This window comes from Macaca thibetana, chromosome X, assembly GCF_024542745.1.
Source record: "Macaca thibetana thibetana isolate TM-01 chromosome X, ASM2454274v1, whole genome shotgun sequence".
NCBI classification, from domain to species: domain Eukaryota; kingdom Metazoa; phylum Chordata; class Mammalia; order Primates; family Cercopithecidae; genus Macaca; species Macaca thibetana.
The window spans coordinates 33,899,702-33,912,730 of record NC_065598.1 but is presented as its reverse complement, the minus strand read 5'-3'; positions in this window follow the sequence as shown (position 1 = coordinate 33,912,730).

Sequence of the window (13,029 nt, the reverse complement as noted above, 5' to 3'; positions counted from 1 at the left end):
TCAAGAGTGAATTACACAGAATATGTGTAGTTTGAATGTCTGGTTGTTAAAAAAATATCTTATATATAAATCACATGGGACGAATTGTTCAAATATTATGTGAACATAAGGATGATGAATTACAAGACATTTATGTGAATTTAATAGTAAATGATCTTTCTAGGTTTTTTTCTTATCTGTAAAATTATGCGGTAGGTTTATATGACTTTAAGGTCCCTTGAAGCTCTAAAATTTAATGTTTCTTTAAAAATAGTTAAAAGCAAAGAAAAATGATCCAAATTAACAAGGAAATGTAATCACTTACATATGATGCTTTAAACTTAATAATGTGACCAAAGAGTCATCAAATTTATAGTTTTATTATAAATCATTTAAAATATCTTTGGTTATCCTGTCTAATGATTAATATTTATAAAGTAATAATAGTGCCCCCAATGCACATTGAATAAAACATGCATCCCTTTTTCTGCACTAATTAAACAGAACTTAATTTCCTAGACTCACAATTCTGCCATTCCAATTCTTGCCCTGACTTTTTCAATCAGATTAAAAAATTCTTTATACTTTTGTTGAGGATATTACCTAATGGACTTGTTTCAACTTGCATTTTTCTACAGCTAAAAAGAAAGCAGTTTTTATGTCATATTTGCATTTGCTGTGTTTCTTTTTACATTCTTTCAGTGGTATGTCAAATTCATTTACTAATTCATTCATGTGTTTTGCCAAAATAAACAAACCAAGAAGCAAAAATATTAAATGCCTATCAGGCTCTTAGTTTGCATTCCTCAGAAACATAGGCTGAGGCAGGGTCTCAGATGTATGTGTTTTACTGAAGGTGTGCTCTTGAGGAAAGACTTGTAAGAGAAGTTAAACAAGCAGGATAATGAAAAAGAAACAACCCATCAAGGATACAGTATTGCCTAGAAATCTTGGCTCAGCCAGATCTGCTGAAGTGGAGTGATGAGATATCTCTGGGACATAAATCATACCAAATTGGTGGCCTGCCTTGAAGCAAGGAGGCCAGCTTTATGTATCTTTATATAGTTAATCGTTGGCTATTTACAAAGGGGAGAGGGTAATGGAGAGGCATAACCTTTTCAAAGGAAAGATGAGCTCCCACCAGCCCAGAACAATTCTCAAGCAAAGCTTGCAGGTGTAAGACATTAATTGGGAGCCAATATTCACAGCAGCTGAGGTGTACTAATAATCTAGGAAATTGGCTCTGGTAGGGCACCAAATGGCATCTACTAGAATCTACCCTTTGACACTGGTATTGCACAGATCCATTTGTTTTTCAACTCAAATGGACTCCTTCTAGTGGAGCTGTGTATATAGTCACTATTCCTGGATAAATTTATAAGAGGATGATTAGTGGGCTAACCTACATCCTTCACTGTTATTGTTGGTCCTGAAGCCATAACTAATATATGTCTTCCCCTTCCACTATTTGTTCTACATTTTCCTCACCCTCACAAGAAATTCCGCTGGATGAGAAGGCTTGCCTGATTTGATCACCTAGACACCTATCTACTGGTGGTGGGGACTGGGGACAGGGTTTGAACCATTCATTATTATGCCATTCTCAGACCATCTTTACTATACTTTTATAGTTAAAATTAGGCATGGAAACAGAAGAGATCTCCAGTGAATCACCTAAGCACTCAACTTATTATTTCCTACGAGTATTGTTGCAGCAGCAACCTGTCTCCTCCTAATTTCAGGGTAATTACGCTTGCCAGTATGGTGGCTATCTTCTTTGCCCACTGCTCTTTTAGCAGAAGGAGCCAAAAACCTTCAAACAGGAGCCATAGCAAAAAGTTCAATGAAACTCTTATTATGTCTTATGTTGGAAACACCCTCTGGGAACTAGGACCTTCACAACAACTATGGTTTTACTTTATCTACCTGCAGGACTTAAACTATCACTACCATGAGGATTTATAAGGTATATTATTTCCAGGTATGATATATCAAATAACTTAACCTTTAACCAAGGAATCCATGGTACAGCAAATTAGGTACACCCTCGTCACATAACCATGGAACCCAGTGTTCCTATCATGGATATCACCAACCAGAAACTACTATCATAACAAAAGGTAGTGGAATGATGTAGTTGTGATGAATCTGTGGAACCTGGGGGCAAATAATACCTAATATATTAGATTAATGCAATGATTTGCACAATGTTCAAATGTTCCAAGTCACTTCAGTTTAAGTATCATTACTTAGGGAAGCCTGTTTAACCTAACCTCTGGGGCAAGATTGTTAATATATATTCATTCCAGCCCCAACTGAATATGAACTGTTTCTGATTTGCCTTTGTGATAGGAATGGTAAAAATGCATTTTTGAAAGCAGGAACTCCATAACACACATTAGAATCCATGCTAATTTTCTCTAGCAAAAATGCCACATCCGGTCCAAGAGCTGCAACTTAATTTCCTACTTGCTTAAATTCATGAATCATTCCTTGTTGTATGTGCTGTGTTAATTAAATTGTATTTGAATGTGCCACTAATTTCTGCCATTTTTTTCTGGGATGAGGTATTATTTTTGATTGGTTGTATTGGCTGATAGGTTGATTATATCAAAGGTACCTACTTGGCACCCTCTCAATAAAACAGATGTTACTTCACAAATCATGGAACTAATATGAGGGGTGTCCCTACTACAAAGTAAGTTCATTTCAGTTATATATTTTGAGACCAGCAAAATGACCACCAATTGAGTCTATAGACTCCATTTATTACCTAGCTCTCACCATGCCCCATACTAAAAGGGCTGTGGCAGTTTTTAAATATGTCCATATATTATTTGACATTCTTCCCTTCAAAAAGTACAGCCTAATTCCCCTCTTTTGAATAGGGGCTCGATTTAGTGAATTGCTTCTAACAGATAAAATATGGTGGAAGTGACGATGTGTGACTTCTGAGGTTGAATCACAAAAGACATTGCCACTTCCACCTTGGCAACTTGGATCCCCCTCTCTGAGTAAAGTCAGCCAGTATGTTTTAAGGTCATTCAAGCAGTCCTGGAATAGGTCCACCAGGGGAATGTGTGAGGCCTCCCACCAACACTTAGCACTGACTTATTAGTCATGTGAGTTAGTCACTCTATGGACTCAATGTTTGGGTATGCCCTTCCTAAAATTAATATGTTGAAACCATAACTCTCAATAGTGTAATATTCGGAGGTGGGGCCTTTGGGAAGCAATTAGGTCATGAGGGTTAAGACCCCACGATGAGATGAGTGCCCTTAAAAGAAGAGGCACACAAGAGAGCTTCTTCATGCTCTCTCTCTCTGTCTCTGTCTCTCTCTGTCTCTGTCTCTCTGCTATGTAAGGACACAGCAAAAAGGTGGCTCTCTACATGCCAGAAAGCCAGCCCTCAACAGACTGGATCTGCTGGTGACTTGATCTTAGACTTCCTGGCTTCTAGGACTGGGAAGAAAAAAAAAATTGGGTATTTAAGCCATCTAGTCTATGGAATTTTTGTTATAACAGACAGAATGGACTAATACAGTCACCACTAAGAAGTGAATTCTCCAAATCCAGTAATGTCTTGAATTAACAATGACCCCCAGCTAACCTGTTAACTGCAACCTCATAGGAAACCCTGAGCCAAACCACCTACCTAAGCTATTTGTGAATACCTAACCCACAGAAACCATAAGATAAATTAATATTACTGTTTTAAGTCATTGAGTTTTTGTTGATTTTGTTGGCAGCAATAGATAACTAATACAGATTAGTCCAATCTTGGCACTTTGGGTCCCTGTCTACAATCCTATATCCAATCATCCTTAAAAGATTTTGGCATCCCCTTTCCCCAATGTATAATTATCTTACTACATGATAACAGCATTAGGGAAAGACTGGGGAAATCACTAATGGATACACTTATTAGGGTGCTTCAGGACAGACTACTTCACATATGGACACGGTATCGCCCTCAGCAGTGAGTATCAATTTTGAGAATTGGTTCAGCTCCAGAAAAGTCATGAAGGACTGTGAATTTTTGGATGGACAACTGCCCTCAGACTCCTAACAATCCATTTTGGATTTCTCTTTTTTTTTGAGACGGAGTCTCACTCTGTCATCCAGGCTGAGTGCAGTGGCACGATCTCGGCTCACTGCAAGCTCCGCCTTCCGGGTTCAGGCCATTCTCCTGCCTCAGCCTCCCGAGTAGCTGGGACTACAGGCGCCCGCCACCACGCCCGGCTAATTTTTTGTATTTTTTAGCAGAGAGGGGGTTTCACAGTGTTAGCCAGGATGGTCTCGATCTCCTGAACTGGTGATCCACCTGCCTCAGCCTCCCAAAGTCCTGGGATTACAGGTGTAAGCCACCGTGCCCGGCCCCATTTTGGATTTCTTTTGATTGCATATATTTACCAATAATCTCATGGGCTATCTATATATCTTCAGACTAGGACTATCAAATTTTATTAAACATCTCCTTAGCTCTCTTGGAAGCCACTCTGATGTTGACATTTATTGCAGTAATTGTGCCCACATGTAACAGGTGAGGACTTCAAACTGGCCTCTGATGTTTTGTATTCCTATCTTCATCATTGCTATCAGAGAACTGAGTTCTGTAACAGAATCTTCTACCATTAGCCCTGCCCAAAGAATATGGCAAATACTGAATTTCTCAGCGATATCCTTGTTTATTTTACCAGTACATTCTTTATCACTTTAGTCAGTTGAATATACTTCAGGTTTTCTTTTAAATCATGGTCATCTTATAAGTTTTCCAACATTAAAGATATTCATCTAGCATGTACACTTCTCTGAGCTTTTTAATCATCTTCCTCACTGTCTCTCACAGCATTACAGGTATCTCTACTTTGTTTAATGTGGTCCTTCACTTTTTCCAAGATTCCAAGAGCCATCTCCAAAGCAAGTTAATGCTTTCACTTGGAGTCCTTGCTAGGGTGTTAAAATCCTGTATCATGAAAAAGAACTTACATATCTATACATTGTCCATTAACCGACTCTATTTTCTGCTCCTTTAATCTAGAACCCATCCAGTTCCATACACATTCTCCTCGCTCTTTCCAGTACATACTAGCCACCTCCTTCCACATATAGTTCTTCTCTGCTCCTATTAAGCTTAGCACGTCTCCAGACAAGTTACATTGGAATTTCATCCTTGTTCTTGTATGCTTTCTGGGAAGAGAGGTGACAAGGGAGGTTGATGAGAGAGGCAGATTTCCTTTTTCATGCCCTTAAATTAAAAGTTGACAAGGTGTGCAGTAATTCCTAACATAGGGGAGTGGAACTATATTCAAGTTCATCTGGAACCCACATAATTTCTACGAGGGCCCTGACTTTGACATAAGACACTTGTTGAGGCTGGGGATTCTACCCTCTCAGAAGCTCCATGCCTCACAGAATTCAGTGGAGAGCCTGTTCCTCTGCTTTGTCTACTTTTGGGGGGCAGCAGATTAAGGTCTCATTAAATACTTCCAGGGATATCCTCTGACTTTCATGTTTTGCCTTGAAGTGCTGATTAATCTCTCTCAGACTGATATTATCTCTCTTCCAGGAATAGTTGGTGCATAGCAGCAGCCATTCTATTCTATATTTATGGAATTTTTTCTTTACAATTCTTAAACATCAGAGATATTTCATCTGCCAGAGTGTTCTTTTATACCAGTATCACATTTATGTCCATCATTGGTGAATATTTTAACAAATGTACCACTCCAGCATATGTCAGGAAGTAACCATATTCCACTTATTATCAGTGTCTGGATCTTTTCTCCTGTTGGCCAGCAAGTAATATATTCCTCAAGTTCCTATTTAACATTTGCTTCCAAGGACCACACCTGGTACAAATTGTCTTTGAGATAGTTCCTAGGAAACACACTCTTACAAGGTTAATTATGAGCAGATTTATTAAGGCATACTTGAAGGAGATGCTCTTAGGAAGATTTTCCTGTGAGGCAATTGTGGAAGGAAGGACTAGGTAGAAAGATAAAGTGACCCATAATCCCATGGCAACTGAAGCCTCAGTCAATTTTATAAGGAGCTCTAAAGCTAGATGATACTTCAGCATTGTCATAAATTGGAGGAAGAAGACCAGAACATTTTTTATCACTACATTAACCAGTCATTGGCCAAGGGGTGTTTCCTGAGCAGGGATCTAATTTTGCACAAGTCATTTCCCTAAAGTTGAGTACATTTTCCAGTGAGTTATGTAGCTGTGTGAGTTGGCAGCTGATATTCTTAGCAGATGGTGGAAGACAGCCTTGGCCCAGAAGACATTGCAGTATCTACTGCATATACTATTATTACTATAGCACAAAACAACAACATCAAAAATAATAATGGTAATTAAGTTATTACTATTATTGCTAACCATTTAAGAGTAAATTGCAAATATGCAGATTCTTTATTCCTGAAATCTTCATTATGAATCTCCTAATATCTAAGAGATTATATTGCATTACAACACCACAATGATCAATGTCAGGAAATTTGAAATTGATACATTATTATTATAAAATGTAGAGTCCACGTTCAAATTTTACAAATTGCCTCAACATTATAATTTTTAGCTTTTTTTTTCCCAATTCAGGACTGAATTCAAGATCATGCATTGCATTCAATTATCATATTTTAACCACTTTAGCTTGCTAAATACCCTCTCAACTTTTCTGAAGGTAAATGCCAAAATTGCCTGGATTTAGGTATTATGAATCTCTCTGTAACTTTGATATGGGATATAGAAGTGGAAATATGTTACATGATTTAGTACAACAATTCTGAATTTGAAACCCAAGAGATTATTCCAGATTTGTACATATCTCCTGTGTTACTTTAAATCTGATATAAGAACACACATGCTTCACAATGACCAATGAGGAATTTAGGACATGATAACAGATTCATGTATGTGTCTGTATGTGTGTGTGTATGTATGCTCCCTGTGAATTGAGAGGCTTTATTATTTGAACTACATTATGTGTCTCTCACAATAGAAAAAAAGGAACAAAACTAGAATTATGGTCCAGTAGATGTCAACATACATATATGAAATCATTAAAGATTTCAAATAAATTTAGTGTGCAACTTGGGAACTCGCTATTATAATATGTGCATTTGCAATTAGCAGGGAATGTTTATATGTCTGAGTAAGCTAATCTTAAAATTCTAGGAAGGTAATTTTCATCTCATAAGAATGTCTAAGCAATTTTCCAATTTCTATATTGCTGTTCCCGTATTTATTTTTAAACTTGACTGACTTTATTTTTTTATAGCTGAACAGCATATGAATATTTTCATAACCCCAGAAAAAGGCTGCTGTCTTTTTCCTTCTTTCCTCTCTGCTCTTTGGAAGGCTTGTGTGAGGCTGGCCTCCCCCATAAATCCCAGTTGGTAGAAATAAATTTGGTTTTGCTTAGCACTAAGAAGGACACTTTAGCCTGGATATTTAAAATTTGGGAAAATGCATTATTTTATGTAGTTTTTTACTTTATTTATACTTGATGAATAATAATTCTGTATGTTTATGGGTTAAAATGTGATGTTTTGATTTATGTATATACATTACAGAAAGAAGCTACTTAACATCATATCCATCACCCTATAAAATTCATCATTTTTTTTTTCTGGTGGGAAGGTTAAAAATGTACTCTTTTTGGCAGTTTTGAAGTATACAGTTTACTATTATTAACTGTGATCACAATGCAGTGAAAAAGGTCACTAAAATTAATGCCTCAAGTCTAACTGAAATATTGCATACTTTCATCAACACCTTCCTTTTCCCCATCCCTCTTCCTAACCCAAGCCTCTGGTAATCACCTTTCTATTATCTGTTTCTATGAGATGGACAATTTTACATTCTGTATAGAAGTGAGATCATGCAGTACTTGTCTTTTTGTGCCTGTCACATTTCACTTAGCATAATGTCTTCCAGTTCCATCCATATTGTTGCAGATGACAGAATTACTTTATTTTTAAAAGCTATACAGTATTCCATTGTTTATATTTACCATATTTTTTATTCCTCCATTCATCCACTGATGGACATTTAGGTTGCTTCCATAACTTGACTTCTCTGAATAATACTCCAATGAACATGGGAATACAGACATCTTTTTGACATTTGGACTGCAATTACATTGGATACATACACAGAAGTAGGATTGCTAGCACATATGGTAATTCTATTTTTAGTTTTTCAAGAAACCTCCATACTATTTTTCAAAATGATTGTGGTTACTTGACATTTCCACTAAAAGAGCACAAGAATTTCCTTTTATCCACATCCTCACCAACATGTGCTATCAGTAATCTTTTGATAATAGCCATTTTAACAAGTATGAGGCCATATTGTGGTTTTAATTTTCATTTCCTCGACAATTAGAGATGTTGAGCACTTTTTCATGTATCTGTAACCTATTCTTATCTCTTCTTTTGATAAATATCTGTTCAGATAGTTATCCAATTTTAAGTTTTGTTATTTGTTTTCTTGATATATTACATTGGTTGAGTTCCTTATATATTTGGATATTAGCCCCTTATCAGACATATGGTTTGCAAATATTTTCTCCTAACTTGTGGGTGGTCTCTTCATTATGTTTACTTTTCTGGACAGAAGCTTATTAGTTTGAGGCCATCGAACTATTTGTTTATTGTTAACTGTGCTTTTCAAGTCCTAGCCAAGAAATCATTGCCAGAACAATGTTGTGCAGTATTGCCCTATGTTTTCTTCTACAAGCTTTAGAATTTCACGTCTTACATTTAAGTCTTATGTCCATTTTGAGTTGGGCTTTGTATAGATAAGGGTCCAATTTCATTCTTCTTCATGTGGACTTCTAGTATTCCCAACACTCTTTATTGAAGAGACTGTTCTTTCCCCCTTGTGTGTTACTAGTGCCTTTGTGGAAAATCAACTGGCTATAAATACTTGGGCTTATTTTTGGGCTTTCTCTTATTTTGGATAATAACCTATTACTTGTATAAATTTAAGGCGTACAAGTGCAATTTTTTAGTTTTTAATTTTTTAATTTTTAATTTTTGTGGGTACGTAGAGTTAGATGGGTATATTGCATAGTAGTGAAGTCTGGGCTTTTAGTGTACCCATCACCTCCCTTGCAAGTCTGCAATATCTATTATTGCATCCTCTATGTCCACGTGTAAACATTATTTAGCTTCCACTTTAAGTGAGCACCTGCAGGATTTGACTTACTATTTCTGAATTGTTTCAAATGGGATAATAACCTCCAGTTCCATCCAGTTGCTGCAAAATATATGATTTCATTATTTTTTATGGCTGAGTAGTATTCTGGCACGTGTGTGTGTGTGTGTGCACGCACACATGCACATATGTACAACACATTCTCTTTATCTATTCATCTGTTGATGGACACTTGGGTTGATTCCATGTCTTTTTTATTGTAAATAGTGCTGCAATAAACATATGAATACAATTTTTTTCGACATAATAATTTCTTTTCCTTTGGCGTTATATCCAGTAGTGGGATTGTTAGATGAAATGGTAGTTAAATTTTTAGTTATTTGAGAACACTCCATAGAAGTTTTCCATAGAGGTTATACTAATTTGTATTTCCACCAACAATGTCTAAGCATTTCTTTTTCTCTGCAGTCTCACCCTCATCTGTTAAATTTGGACCTTTTTAATAACAGCCATTCTGACTGAGGTAAGATGATTTCTCATTGTGGTTTTAGTTTTCATTTATCTGATGAGTAGTAATGTTTATCACTTTTTCATATGTTTGATGGCTATTTGCATATCTTCTTTTGAAAACTGTCTATGTCATTTGCTTGCTTTATAATGAGGTTATTTGTTTGTTGTTGTTGGTGTTGTTATTGAGTTGAGTTCCCTGTAAATTAGGGATTATGAGTCCCCTGTGGGATATATAGTTTGCAAATATTTTCTCCCATTCTGTAGGTTGTCTGTTCACTCTGTTGATTATTTATTTTGTTGTTAGGGAGCTTTTCCATTTAAGTCCCATTTGTCTATTTTTTGTTATTGCTTGTGCTTTTGAGGTCTTAGTCATGAATTATTTGCCTAAACCAATGTCCACAAGAATTTTCCCTAGATTTTCTTCTAGTATTTGTATAGTTTCAGGGCTTACATTTAAGTCTTAAATCCATCTTGAGTAATTTTTTGTATATGGTGAGAGATTGGTATCCAGCTTCATTCTTCTGCATATAGATAGCCAATTTACCCAGCATCATTTATTGAAAAGGATGTCCTTCCCCCATGTTGGGGGGCTTTTGTTGGCTTTGTCAAAGATTATTTGGCTATACATATGTAGCTTTATTTCTGGGTTCCTTCTTCTGTCTATTTTCATCCCAGTACCATGTTGTTTTGGTCACTGTAGCTTTGTAGTATAATTTGAGGTAAGGTGGCTGGGTGTGGTGGTTCACGCCTATAATCCCAGCACTTTGGGAGGCTGAGGCAGGTGGGTCACGAGGTCAGGAGATGGAGACCATCCTGGCTAACATGGTGAAACCCCATCTCTACTAAAAATGCAAAAAATTAGCCGGGTGTGGTGGCGGGTGCCTGTAGTCCCAGCTACTCAGGAGGCTGAGGCAGGAGAATGGTTGGCATGAACCCAGGAGGGGGAGCTTGCAGTGCACTGATATTGCACCACTGCACTCCAGCCTGGGTGACAAAGCAAGCCTCCATCTCAAAAAAAAATAAAAATAAAAAAATAAGTTAAGGTAATGTGATGCCTCCAGCTTGTTGTTATGCTTAGGACTGCTTTGGCTATTCAAGTTCTATTTTAGTTCCATATGAACTGTAGAATTCTTAAATTTAAATGTAATCAGAAGAGGGTGCCAAATCTTTCTTTTGAAGTCTTTTAGCATTGTTATTGCCGATGAAAAACTTAGAATATTGGCATTATTTTCAAATCCTCTCATAGGCACTTGGTTAGAAATTTAAATAATTTCTCCTGCTCAACATTTTCTAAATATTTATGTCTTTATTTCTATCTCGTGCTAAGCCTTATTTTCTTTTTTAACATGGCTTAGTATAATTTCCTATTTATTAACTTCCTTATAGCCCTAGCATAATTTATAAACATTTTGTGATTTCTTATCTCTCACTGTACATTAAAAAATAAATTAAGTCAATAGAAATAACTAGAAACTTTACAACTCTGTAACATATTTTATCTTGTCTTTTTATTTAGCTTCCTCAGGGATAGTTACTTTAAATAGTATAAAAGGGGAAAAAAACAGCTTTTCAACTACATTATGTATAAGCTTGTGTCAAATTTTTTTCAAGCCAGCACTAAGGGAAGAGGTCTCAGAGGGAACCATTTCAAAAATTCCCTTTTTGGATGAACATATTACTGAAAAAGAGACTGTCTAAATTAGAAATTTTAGCCTTGGCATTTTGACATTTTGTACTGGATAATTTTGTACTAGATAATTATTTGTTTTGTGTGTGGTGGGGTGGCCATCTGGTGCATTATAGTATTAGGTCAGTGTACAAGTAATGGAGGTTTTTGCCATTAAACGTAATGACATTAAAAGTAATGGCAAAAACTGCAATTACCTGTGCACCAACCTAATATACTAACAGATTCCCTAGCATCTACCCATGAAATGCCAGTAGCATCCCACAGTTGTGACAACCAAAACTATTTCCAGCTATGGTCAACTTTCCCTTGGGAGACAAAATCATCCCTTGTATTAGTCTGTTCTCACCCTGCTAATAAAGACATACCTGAGACTGGATAATTTACAAAGGAAAGAGGTTTAATTGACTCACAGCTCCACAGGACTGGGAGGCCTCGGGAAACTTACAATCATGGTGGAACAGGAAGTAAACATGTCCTTCTTCATGTGGCAGCAGCAAGGAGAAGTGCAGAGCAAAGGTGGAAGAAGCCCCTTCTAAAACCATCAGATCTCATGACAACTCACTAACTATCATGAGAACAGTATGGAGGTAACTGTCTCCATGATTCAATTACCTCCCACTGGGTCCCTCCCATGACACATGGGGGTTATGGAAAATACAGTTTGACATGAGATTTGGGTGGGGACACAGCCACACCATATCACCCTTGATTGAGGCAATTTAAGCATTTTGTTAAATATAAGAAAAATCAATCTTTAGACTATTCAGGCAGTAAGTTGGGTAATCTTGGGCCTCATAAATTCTTAATCTCATTTAGAGGCAACAGAAAGATGCTCAAGCAATGTATCAGGAATCAAAATTCCTTTCTAGCAGGAAGTTTTGAAATTCATCTTACAAAAAAGTTCTGGCCTAGAATGGTCTAGATAATTCTTTCTCCACGTTTCTTATCTGTGTCACACCTAATATAATCTTTTTCATGAAAACATTTTGTAATATTTCCTTTACAATCCTTAATTTAAAAAAAAGAGAAGTTAAAAAGCTTTAACTATAATATTAATGATAAGTAAGAGGAAAGTAACTTACAATATTAATGATACGTATTTCAGCATGTTGATGCTCAGGCCTGATTACACCAGAAGACCTAATGAAGCATTTACAGGCTTTCACCTATACATGGAATCACCATAAATGCAACAGCTACAAATGCAGCCTGAGAGAGGAGTGCTGTATTGACAAATCAAATATGTGGGCAGCATTACCACAACTGATGCAGTTTTCAAAAATAGCAGACAACTTGATAAAATTCTAAACCAAACAATATGCAGCCTTCTTTAAATTTACACAGTAGTGATTCTAAAATAAAAACCTAGTATATTAGAATCTTGCAAAAAAGTTTTGTTTATATCAAACACAGAAGCAGTCTCTGTTATTGGATGATTATAAATATGATTGTATTAGTCAGGGTTCTCCAGAGTGACAGAACTAATAGGATATATGTATACATAAAAGGGAGTTTAGTAGGGAGAATGGGCTCACATGATCACAAGGCGAAGCCCCAGGATACACCGTCTGCGAGCTGGGGAAGAAGCCAGTAGTGGCTCAATCTGAGTCTAAAATCCTTAAAAGCAGGGAAGCCAGCAGTGCAGCCTTCAGTCTGTGGCTGAAGGCCCAAGAGCACCTGG